The sequence below is a fragment of the Coregonus clupeaformis genome, chromosome 37, assembly GCF_020615455.1.
Source record: "Coregonus clupeaformis isolate EN_2021a chromosome 37, ASM2061545v1, whole genome shotgun sequence".
NCBI classification, from domain to species: domain Eukaryota; kingdom Metazoa; phylum Chordata; class Actinopteri; order Salmoniformes; family Salmonidae; genus Coregonus; species Coregonus clupeaformis.
Window position 1 is genome coordinate 29,526,348 of NC_059228.1, and position 12,280 is coordinate 29,538,627.

The window sequence follows — 12,280 nt, forward strand, 5'->3', positions numbered from 1 at the left end:
CCGGTGTCGCTCATTCAGCCGACAGAAACCTTCAACCGGTTTTCCCCATTATGTAGCGAGTCGGAGTCTGAGTCTGAGTCTTCTCTAGTCTCTACTCCTCCCGTTACGGGGTCTGAGACGCCGAAGGCTCCCACCATTAGCTCTGACAAATTGAAAACCCTAGTCATTGGCGACTCCATTACCCGCAGTATTAGACTTAAAACGAATCACCCAGCGATCATACACTGTTTACCAGGGGGCAGGGCTACCGACGTTAAGGCTAATCTAAAGATGGTGCTGGCTAAAGCTAAAACTGGCGAGTGTAGAGAGTATAGAGATATTGTTATCCACGTCGGCACCAACGATGTTAGGATGAAACAGTCAGAGGTCACCAAGTGCAACATAGCTTCAGCTTGTAAATCAGCTAGAAAGATGTGTCGGCATCGAGTAATTGTCTCTGGCCCCCTCCCAGTTAGGGGAAGTGACGAGCTCTACAGCAGAGTCTCAGCACTTAATCGCTGGTTGAAAACTGTTTTCTGCCCCTCCCAAAAGATAACATTTGTGGATAATTGGCCCTCTTTCTGGGACTCACCCACAAACAGGACCAAGCCTGACCTGCTGAGGAGTGACGGACTCCATCCTAGCTGGAGGGGTGCTCTCCTCTTATCTACCAACATAGATAGGGCTCTAACTCCTCTAGCCCCACAGTGAAATAGGGTGCAGGCCAGGCAGCAGGCTGTTAGCCAACCTGCCAGCTTAGTGGAGTCTGCCAATAGCACAGTCAGTGTAGTCAGCTCAGCCATACCCATTGAGACTGTGTCTGTGCCTCGACCTAGGTTGGGCAAAACTAAACATGGCGGTGTTCACCCTAGCAATCTTATTAGGATAAAGACCTCCTCCATTCCTGCCATTATTGAAAGAGATCGTGATACCTCACATCTCAAAATAGGGTTACTTAATGTTAGATCCCTCACTTCAAAGGCAGTCATAGTCAATGAACTAATCACTGATCATAATCTCGATGTGATTGGCCTGACTGAAACATGGCTTAAGCCTGATGAATTTGCTGTGTTAAATGAGGCCTCACCTCCTGGTTACACTAGTGACCATATTCCCCGTGCATCCCGCAGTAAGGCGGAGGTGTTGCTAACATTTACGATAGCAAATTTCAATTTACAAAAAAAAATGGCGTTTTCATCTTTTGAGCTTCTAGTCATGAAATCTATGCAGCCTACTCAATCACTTTTATAGCTACTGTTTACAGGCCTCCTGGGCCATATACAGCGTTCCTCTCTGAGTTTCCTGAATTCCTATCAGACCTTGTAGTCATAGCAGATCATATTCTAATTTTTGGTGATTTTAATATTCACATGGAGAAGTCCACAGACCCACTCCAAAAGTCTTTCGGAGCCATTATCGACTCAGTGGGTTTTGTCCAACATGTCTCTGGACCTACTCACTGCCACAGTCATACTCTGGACCTAGTTTTGTCCCATGGAATAAATGTTGTAGATCTTAATGTTTTTCCACAAAATCCTGGACTATCGGACCACCATTTTATTACATTTGCAATCGCAACAAATAATCTGCTCAGACCCCAACCAAGGAGCATCAAAAGTCGTGCTATAAATTCTCAAACAACACAAAAATTCATTGATGCCCTTCCAGACTCCTTCTGCCTACCCAAGGACGTCAGAGGACAAAAATCAGTTAACCACTTAACTGAGGAACTCAATTTAACCTTGCGCAATACCCTAGATGCAGTTGCACCCCTAAAAACGAAAAACATTTGTCATAAGAAACTAGCTCCCTGGTATACAGAAAATACCCGAGCTTTGAAGCAAGCTTCCAGGAAATTGGAACGGAAATGGCGCCACACCAAACTGGAAGTCTTCCGACTAGCTTGGAAAGACAGTACCGTGCAGTACCGAAGAGCCCTCACTGCTGCTCGATCATCCTACTTTTCCAACTTAATTGAGGAAAATAAGAACAATCCAAAATTTCTTTTTGATACTGTTGCAAAGCTAACTAAAAAGCAGCATTCCCCAAGAGAGGATGGCTTTCACTTCAGCAGTGATAAATTCATGAACTTCTTTGAGGAAAAGATCATGACCATTAGAAAGCAAATTACGGACTCCTCTTTGAATCTGCGTATTCCTCCAGGGCTTAGCTGTCCTGGATCTGCACGACTCTGCGAGGGCCTGGGATCGGGAGAGACACTTAAGTGTTTTAGTACTATATCTCTTGACACAATGATGAAAATAATCATGGCCTCTAAACCTTCAAGCTGCATACTGGATCCTATTCCTACTAAACTGCTGAAGGAGCTGCTTCCTGTGCTTGGCCCTCCTATGTTGAACATAATAAACAGCTCTCTATCCACCGGATGTGTACCAAACTCACTAAAAGTGGCAGTGATAAAGCCTCTCTTGAAAAAGCCAAACCTTGACCCGGAAAATATAAAAAACTATCGGCCTATATCGAATCTTCCATTCCTCTCAAAAATTTTAGAAAAAGCTGTTGCGCAGCAACTCACTGCCTTTCTGAAGACAAACAATGTATACGAAATGCTTCAGTCTGGTTTTAGACCCCATCATAGCACTGAGACTGCACTTGTGAAGGTGGTAAATGACCTTTTAATGGCGTCAGACCGAGGCTCTGCATCTGTCCTCGTGCTACTAGACCTTAGTGCTGCCTTTGACACCATCGATCACCACATTCTTTTGGAGAGACTGGAAACCCAAATTGGTCTACACGGACAAGTTCTGGCCTGGTTTAGATCCTACCTGTCGGAAAGATATCAGTTTGTCTCTGTGAATGGTCTGTCCTCCGACAAATCAACTGTACATTTCGGTGTTCCTCAAGGTTCCGTTTTAGGACCACTATTGTTTTCACTATATATTTTACCTCTTGGGGATGTTATTCGAAAACATAATGTTAACTTTCACTGCTATGCGGATGACACACAGCTGTACATTTCAATGAAACATGGTGAAGCCCCAAAATTGCCCTCGCTAGAAGCCTGTGTTTCAGACATAAGGAAGTGGATGGCTGAAAACTTTTTACTTTTAAACTCGGACAAAACAGAGATGCTTGTTCTAGGTCCCAAGAAACAAAGAGATCTTCTGTTAAATCTGACAATTCATCTAGATGGTTGTAAAGTCGTCTCAAATAAAACTGTGAAGGACCTCGGTGTTACTCTTGACCCTGATCTCTCTTTTGACGAACATATCAAGACTGTTTCAAGGACAGCTTTTTTCCATCTACGTAACATTGCAAAAATCAGAAATTTTCTGTCCAAAAATGATGCAGAAAAATTTATCCATGCATTTGTTACTTCTAGGTTAGACTACTGCAATGCTCTATTTTCCGGCTACCCGGATAAAGCACTAAATAAACTTCAGTTAGTGCTAAATACGGCTGCTAGAATCCTGACTAGAACCAAGAAATTTGATCATATTACTCCAGTGCTAGCTTCCCTACACTGGCTTCCTGTTAAGGCAAGGGCTGATTTCAAGGTTTTACTGTTAACCTATAAAGCGTTACATGGGCTTGCTCCTACCTATCTTTCCGAGTTGGTCCTGCCGTACATACCAATACGTACGCTACGGTCACAAGACGCAGGCCTCCTAATTGTCCCTAGAATTTCTAAGCAAACAGCGGGAGGCAGGGCTTTCTCCTATAGATCTCCATTTTTATGGAACAGTCTGCCTACCCATGTGAGAGACGCAGACTCGGTCTCAACCTTTAAGTCTTTACTGAAGACTTATCTCTTCAGTAGGTCATATGATTGAGTGTAGTCTGGCCCAGGAGTGTGAAGGTGAACGGAAAGGCTGGAGCAACGAACAGCCCTTGCTGTCTCTGCCGGGCCGGTTCCCCTCTCCACTGGGGTTCTCTGCCTCTAACCCTGTTGCAGGGGCTGAGTCACTGGCTTGCTGGTGCTCTTTCATGCCGTCCCTGGGAGGGGTGCGTCACTTGAGTGGGTTGAGTTACTGACGTGATCTTCCTGTCTGGGTTGGCGCCCCCCTTGGTTTGTGCTGTGGTGGAGACCTCTGTGGGCTATACTAGGCCTTGTCTCAGGATTGTAAGTTGGTGGTTGGGGATATCCCTCTAGTGGTGCGGGGGCTGTGCTTTGGCGGAGTGGGTGGGGTTATATCCTTCCTGTTTGGCCCTGTCCGGGGTTTCTTCGGATGGGGCCACAGTGTCTCCGGACCGCTCCTGTCTCAGCCTCCAGTATTTATGCTGCAGTAGTTTATGTGTCGGGGGGCTGGGGTTAGTTGGTTATACCTGGAGTACTTCTCCTGTCTTATCCAGTGTCCTGTGTGAATTTAAGTATGCTCTCTCTAATTCTCTCGTTCTCTCTTTCTCTCTGAGAACCTGAGCCCTAGGACCATACGTCAGGACTACCGGGCATGATGACACCTTGCTGTCCCCAGTCCGCCTGGCCTTGCTGCTATTCCAGTTTCAACTGTTCTGCCTGCGGCTACGAAACCCCTACCTGTCCCAGACCTGCTGTTTTCAACTCTTTAATGATCGGCTATGAAAAGCCAACTGAGAGACCTGAGCCCTAGGACCATACGTCGGGACTACCGGCCGTGGTGACTCCTTGCTGTCCCCAGTCCGCCTGGCCTTGCTGCTATTCCAGTTTCAACTGTTCTGCCTGCGGTTATGGAACCCCTACCTGTCCCAGACCTGCTGTTTTCAACTCTTAATGATCGGCTATGAAAAGCCAACTGAGATTTATTCCTGATTATTATTTGACCATGCTTGTCACTTATGAACATTTTTGAACATCTTGGCATGGTTCTGTTATAATCTCCACCCGGCACAGCCAGAAGAGGACTGGCCACCCCTCATAGCCTGGTTCCTCTCTAGGTTTCTTCCTAGGCTTTCGCCTTTCTAGGGAGTTTTTCCTAGCCACCGTGCTTCTACACCTGCATTACTAGCTGTTTGGGGTTTTAGGCTGGGTTTCTGTACAGCACTTCGAGATATTAGCTGATGTAAGAAGGGCTATATAAAATAAAATTGATTGATTGATTGATAAGACTCCTGAACAGCTAATCATGGCTACCCGGACTATTTGCACTGCCCCCCCACCCCATCTTTTTACGCTGCTGCTACTCTGTTAATTATTTATGCATAGTCACTTTAACTCTACCCACATGTACATATTACTTCAACTACCTCAACTAGCCGGTGCCCCCGCACATTGACTCTGCACCGGTACCCCCCTGTATATATAGCCTCCCTACTGTTATTTTATTTTACTTCTGCTCTTTTGTCTCAACACTTTTTTGTTGTTGTTTTATTTTACTTTTTTATTACAAATAAATGCACTGTTGGTTAAGGGCTGTAAGTAAGCATTTCACTGTAATGTCTGCACCTGTTGTATTCGGCGCATGTGGCCAATAAAATTTGATTTGATTTGATTTGGTAGAGCATGGCGCTTGTAACGCCAGGGTAGTGGGTTCGATCCCTGGGACCACCCATACGTAAAAATGTATGCACGCATGACTGTAAGTCGCTTTGGATAAAAGCGTCTGCTAAATGGCATATCATTATAATATTATTATTATTATTATTAAAACTACACATTTTAGAGTGGCCTTTTATTGTCCCCAGCACAAGTTGCACCTGTGGAATGATCATGCTGTTTAATCAGTTTCTTGATATGCCACACCTGTCAGGTGAATGGATTATCTTGGCAAAGGAGAAAATGCTCACTAACAGAGATGTAAACGAATTTGTGCACATTTTATTTGAAAAAAAAAAAAACGTTTTTTGTGCGTATGGAACATTTCTGGGATCTTTTTTTTCAGCTCATGAAACATGGGACCAACACTTTACATGTTGCGTTTATATTTTTGTTCAGTATAAATAATGTTACTACCTTACTACTTTTTAGCTACTTAGCAACTACTTAGCCTGTTAGCTAACCCTTCCCCTAACCCTAACCTAACCTTAATCATTTAACCTAACTCCTAACCCTTACCTTAACCCTATCCTTAACCCAAAACTTAACCCTAACCTTAACCCCTAACCCTAACCCCTAGCCTAGCTAATGTTAGCCACCCAACTAAAGTTAGCGTTAGCCACATAGCCACCTAGCTAACACTAGCCACAACAAATGGGAATTTGTAACATATCATACGTATTGCAAATTCATAACATACCACTATCATACGACTTGTAATTCGTAACATATCATATGAGTTGTAATTCCAAACATACCATACGAAATGGATGATGGACATCCACAAATTAATACAAACCATACCAAACATAACATATCACACTAATTTGAGTGTCCTGGATTTTTGTTTACAAATGAGTCCAGGTTGATTAAACACATGGAAACCATGTGTTTGATGTATTTGATACCATTCCACTGATTCTGCTCCAGCCGTTACCACGAGCCCATCCTCCCCAATTAAGGTGCCACCAACCTAATGAAAACTTAAGCGAAAAAGTACATTTTGTGTGCACTATGTCATCACGGACCGATTTTTATCCGCAACTGGTGGGAAAATGCGCATTAAAAAAATGTGGGCCCCGCTACAGATGGCTGATAGGTCCGATAATACAGGACTAGTAAAGGCCCAGTGCACTTACTTTTGTGTAAAGAAAATAACAATTCAATTTCTTGTAAAAAATACAATTATTTTCCCCCCGTTTTTTTCAGGTGGTGCTGCAGCACCCTCAGCACCCCTACTTCCTGCGGCTATGGACCTCACATGCTCATAGGAAATGGGAAAGTGGGAAGTGGGAAGTGGTAAATCCGACATGATTGTGTTCAACTGCTTTTGAAGTCGGAACAATTCTTCAACCAATAAGATTTTATTTAGCTTGATAAGCTAGCTAGCTAGCATTGCTAATAATAAAGTAAGCTCGCTTGGTTAGCATTGGCAATATGGTCAAACTAGCTAAATTATACATATTGATAAGGTTGTAATTGTCAAAAACTGATTTGTTTTGGTCAGTGGTGAGACATCACAACTTGGCAACTTGGGTAACAATATTTTCTCTGAGTTTCCCACTTGTATGAAAAAATGTATTCACTCACTAACTGTAAGTCGCTCTGGATAAGAGCGTCTGCTAAATGACAAAAATTAAAATTTTTGTAATTCCGACTTGGAGGGTCATTGAAGTGAAACTTCCCACTGGGAACTAGGAGCTTCCAATAACTCAGATAGCGCGTGAACGCAGTATAATAACCAAACTTGCGATTTCTAATGTTCCTGATAGGTCGATAGGGCGGGACTAGGGAGTGTTTTAGTTTAATTGTAGTCTCATTATGACATGAAATCGACTGATCTGCTGAGGGGTATACTACAAAGCAGGATCAATGAGTTAGCCAGCTAACTTGCCTAAATATTCTGAAATAACTATTTTTTTTTTTAATTGAAGGATAAGCTTGCATGAGCAGTGGAACACAACGATCATCCCCTGTTAGTAGCATTCTAACGCACATCTGCCTGCAGTTCTGTCCCGTGGTTGCGATTAGCCAAAAAGGTTTTAGTACTCTATTGTTTAAAAACAACAAGAATGTAAACAAACATTGTATACCTTCAAAATATGGTTAAACTATCTCTTGGATGTCATGGACTGCCAGTCCTTGCATCTAGAACGCTATTTTTGATATTTTAAGAGGGGTTACATATCCCTGGCTCCATTCCTTAGTTGTATACCAAAATAATTGACAACTCTATGTCTTTACTAATAATCTGTAAACACGAAATAATCTGTAAACAATCTGTATTACACTTATCTTTGTTCACAATTGTCTATTTCTGATACCCACCCCCACCCCCACTTCGCATGTATACTCATAATCATCACCACAGGGGATGAAGATGGCCACATGAGGGCGCCAGAGCCTCAATAGTCAGAGACTTCCAGTCTCAGTAATCAACTGATAAGGCTGCAGCTCAGTGAAACCCATGGCCATATTTTATCGTCTGTCCTTGATCACCTCTCTGTTTGATCTTTGTCATGGTTTGTTCACGGCTCACCGTACTTCTTAAAAAATTTAATTTAAGATGTTATGTATACCCAGGCAGTAAAAATACCATCATCAACATGTAAAATAGTATGATTGACCATTAGTAGCCTAAGCATGCACAATCAGTTCGCATGTTAGTAAGTATTATGTACGTCAGCTCTTTGGGGATACGGGGCAGTGGAGAGCATTTTGGGTATTCTACCCTAAAAGAAGTCCAGCTTGGATGTAATTTTCTCATTTGCATTCACAGTGGTCTATGTCAAAGCATTTTGATGGAGTTACAGTAATCATCAATTTATCTTATGCATTTGTTGTTCTAAATTAGGCATGCCAGTTAAAACTGTAACCTCAAAATAGCCCACATCCAGACCTCTTTAATTCCCAAATCAGAGTCTGATTAAATAGAATGAGTTCTTCCCCCTAATTTGCCCCTTGAACTCATTTTAGGAACAGGAGGACAGCTCTAAAGTATAAGAGGCTGCCAGATGAGTTTAAATACCTTGCAAACAGATTGGAGTCTTTAGGATATTCCTATAAGCAGAGCTTTGAGGATGAAATGCTGATACCAAGCTAAAGTGGGACACTCTCAGGGGCGGGGCCTGGAGGGTGTTTGGGGGAGGGGATACTCATCTTTAGACTTAAATGTGGCTGGCTGCACCATACAACTCAATCTATGTGCAAAGGAAATATTAAAATCTCCATTTTTAGAATGTTGAATTATTCAGGCTACTAGTCACAGACATGAGATGCTTATAGTTTTCATATTGATGTTATTGTGGCTGTATAAGATACCATAATGAGGCCCAACGCCCAAAATCTCATAGCTAAGCTAATAAGCCTCTGGACACCTTTGTCCAAATGCTGGCTACGTTGAAGTTGAATGAAGTTGACAAATAATCTGTAGCCATATGCGATCATTCAGTCTCCAAAGAAAATGAATACCTTCATAAGTAGCCTACTTCTTCAATAAACAAATCAGTGCAGTGAACCAAGTCTGCACAACAATGACTACCTGGATAAATTCAGCTCTTTTAAAATATGTCCCCATTACCCTGTGTTTAGTCTTTCTGTATTGGGGTGATATTCTTGTCAAGTGTATGGCCTGATCTTCCTCATCAGAAAGGATATGTGCTCTCTATATTGTAGGCTCCTGAGGCCAAGATCGAGGGGGAAAAAAACATATTTTTTGGTACTGTCAGGAAAAACAGAATCTTACCAACAATGGCAATCATTGCTGTTTGATTATCGAGGATATTTGTAACAATTCTTCACTTAAAACCGCCAGGCGACAATATTATTATTGTTTTTTTTACTAACCTTGAACCGAATGTTTAAATTTTTTCTGGTGATAGTGATAGAAGGTATAATACATAATACACACGATTAAACGCTGTTATGTAATTTCAATTTTTCACTCTTTTCTATACCCTCTGTCATTTGCTGGGATGTAAACTCTCTCTGATTTGTTACATGGACATGATCATATCCTCATCAGTCGAGAGTGTAGTTCCTTTTAAAATCATAGCCTTGAGAGTTACAGTACTGTATATCAGCAAGAATCCAATCACACTCTTCATACTGCATCCCTCACAATTTCAGAGCAAAATAATTTCAGTTTATCTGATCAGATATGTTTCAATATAAACTGGGTGTTTCGAGCCCGAAATGCTAATTGGCTGACATATACCACGGGTATGACAAAACATGCATTTTTACTGCTCTAATTACGTTGATAATAGCAATAAGGCACTTCGGGTGTTTATGATATATGGCCAATATACCACGGCTAAGGGCTGTGTACAGGCACTTGGCATTGCGTTGTGCGTAAGAACAGCCCTTAACCATGGTATGTATATTGGCCATATAACCCACCTCCTCAGGCCTTACTGCTCCATTAGACCACCATTGCACTACTAACTCCTCATTACAAGACTACAGTGTTCCCTTTAAGTCTTAATGAATTCAGATTTCATATGAATTGTTTGTTATTAATCACATGGAGTCCAGTTTTCATGTTCTGTCTTGATGAAGGCATCTCAGGCCTCCATGTGAACACTCATGCCGTTGGTCACAAGATGGTGAGGGAAATACAAAGTGACACCTTGTTTTCACCCTGAGGGTATTGTCTGCCTACCTTCCAATGATATCTTTGTGTTGAACCGATTGTGCTGTGGTCTTTAAAACCATAGTGTTACATCACTCCACATCAGTATGATCAGGCCAACAGTTTAGTTCATCTTATTGTACAATGATGTGTAGCCAGGATAATAAAAAAATTAAAATTAAACCATTCATCTCTAATTGATTTGAAAATATCAGTATTTTACATTGACAGGTATCTCTTTCAATATTGTGGATATTCTGAATAGTCAGGATGCTGGTATATATAAAGAGAGAAAACATCACAGTGTGCATGCACTAATGTACTATTTAAAATACGATAAATTTTTTACATTACCAGACTGCTTAAAAGCTATGATGAAGCAAGTATGGTCCTTAGATTTTTCTACAGTATTCCTGAGGAGTTCTAGATAGCACTCTTTGTCCTGTATAATTTATTGGTGTAGTAATTGCTACAGGTGTAATTTGAGCTGTTCCTTTGTATCTCTGGAACACTTATGTGCCATTGTCAGTCACTGTATAGCTTTAGACTAAGGATGGCAGTCGTGATGAAAAGCGCCATAAAGGCTTTTAAATAGATCATTTTTTCCCACCCAACAATAGATGTCATTTCAGGCGCACAGATGGATTTTTGGGGTAACTCTTTGTGAGTGTTTGGAAACATGGGAGGCCGAGTGGGGAAGGCTGTGGTGCTCTCCGTTTAACCTCATCTTAACTGTATTGCGTGATAGAGAATTACAGAGGATTACTCCTGCTGTGAGTTGTACTGATTATGCAGTGTACAGTTGTGGAACAGTCACTACATAGGGAAAGGCCCGGTGTGTGTGATGAGCACCTACACTCTTAGAAAAAAGGGTTCCAAAAGGAGAACCCTTTTTGGTTCCAGGTATAACCCTTTTGGGCTCCATGTAGAACCCTCTGTAGAAACGGTTCTATATGCAAATCAAAAGGGTTCTACCAGCAACCAAAAATTGTTCTTTAAGAAGTTTCTCCTATGGGGACAGCCCAAAAAACCTTTAAGGTTCTAGATAGCACCTTTTTTTTCTAAGACTGAACCTATTGAAATATTCCCCTCACTCTCCCTATCTCTGGCTTTTGATCCTCGTCCTCTCCCTCCCCCTCACTGAACTCATAGAGGGGAGAACAGGTCTCATGGTAAATCTTTGGTGGAATATAAATTGGTTATGATTATGTTGCCTCATTTCTGTTTCATGATATGAAGGCATCATTTATTTAGGCTACATGAAACAGCAGTACAACAGTAATACAAGACATGAAATATCAAGTTTTTTCTTTCACTCCTTATTTAATTTACAGGCTACATTTCAGTGTTCAGTGTAGTACACGTTAGGATTCAGTAAGTTTACATTACTTCATCTTCATAACCTGTTGATTGAGAAAGGGCATAAGATTAGCTCACACCCCACTCTTTGAAAACAACAGAGTTTCTATTGGAGCAGCTAGGACCTTTAAGAACATATGGCGCTTCCACCTGAACCCAATACGAACTCAATCATCCCAATTATTAGCTCAGTTGGCACAATTGGTCATTTTAAAACCCCAGTACACTGAGTGTAAACCCATGTCTCAAAATGTTGAGTATAATTGGGAGGCAAGTTTATTTTCAAAATATCACTTGTAACCAAAAGCACTCCAATGTAAAGGGTCAAGGGTTTTGACAAGAAAAAATAAATGTCAAACCAGGATAAAAATTACAGCTTGTGCTATGCTGTAAACCTCCACACAAGACTCTCCAGCTAAGCTGCCTGTGCTGTCCCCTAGGTACAGGGGCTTGTGAAAGTATTCACCCCCCTTGGCATTTTTCCTATTTTGTTGCCTTACAACCTGGAATTAAAATGGATTATTTGGGGGTTTGTATAATTTGATTTACACAACATGCCTACCACTTTGAAGATGCAAAATATTTGTTGTTGTGAAACTTGAGCGTGCATAACTATTCACACCCCCAAAGTCAATACCTTGTAGAGCCACCTTTTGCAGCAATTATAGCTGCAAGTCTCTTGGGGTATGTCTCTATAAGCTTGGCACATCTAGCCACTGGGATTTTTGCCCATTCTTCAAGGCAAAACTGCTCCAGCTCCTTCAAGTTGGATGGGTTCCGCTGGTGTACAGCAATCTTTAAGTCATACCACAGATTCTCAATTGGATTGAGGTCTG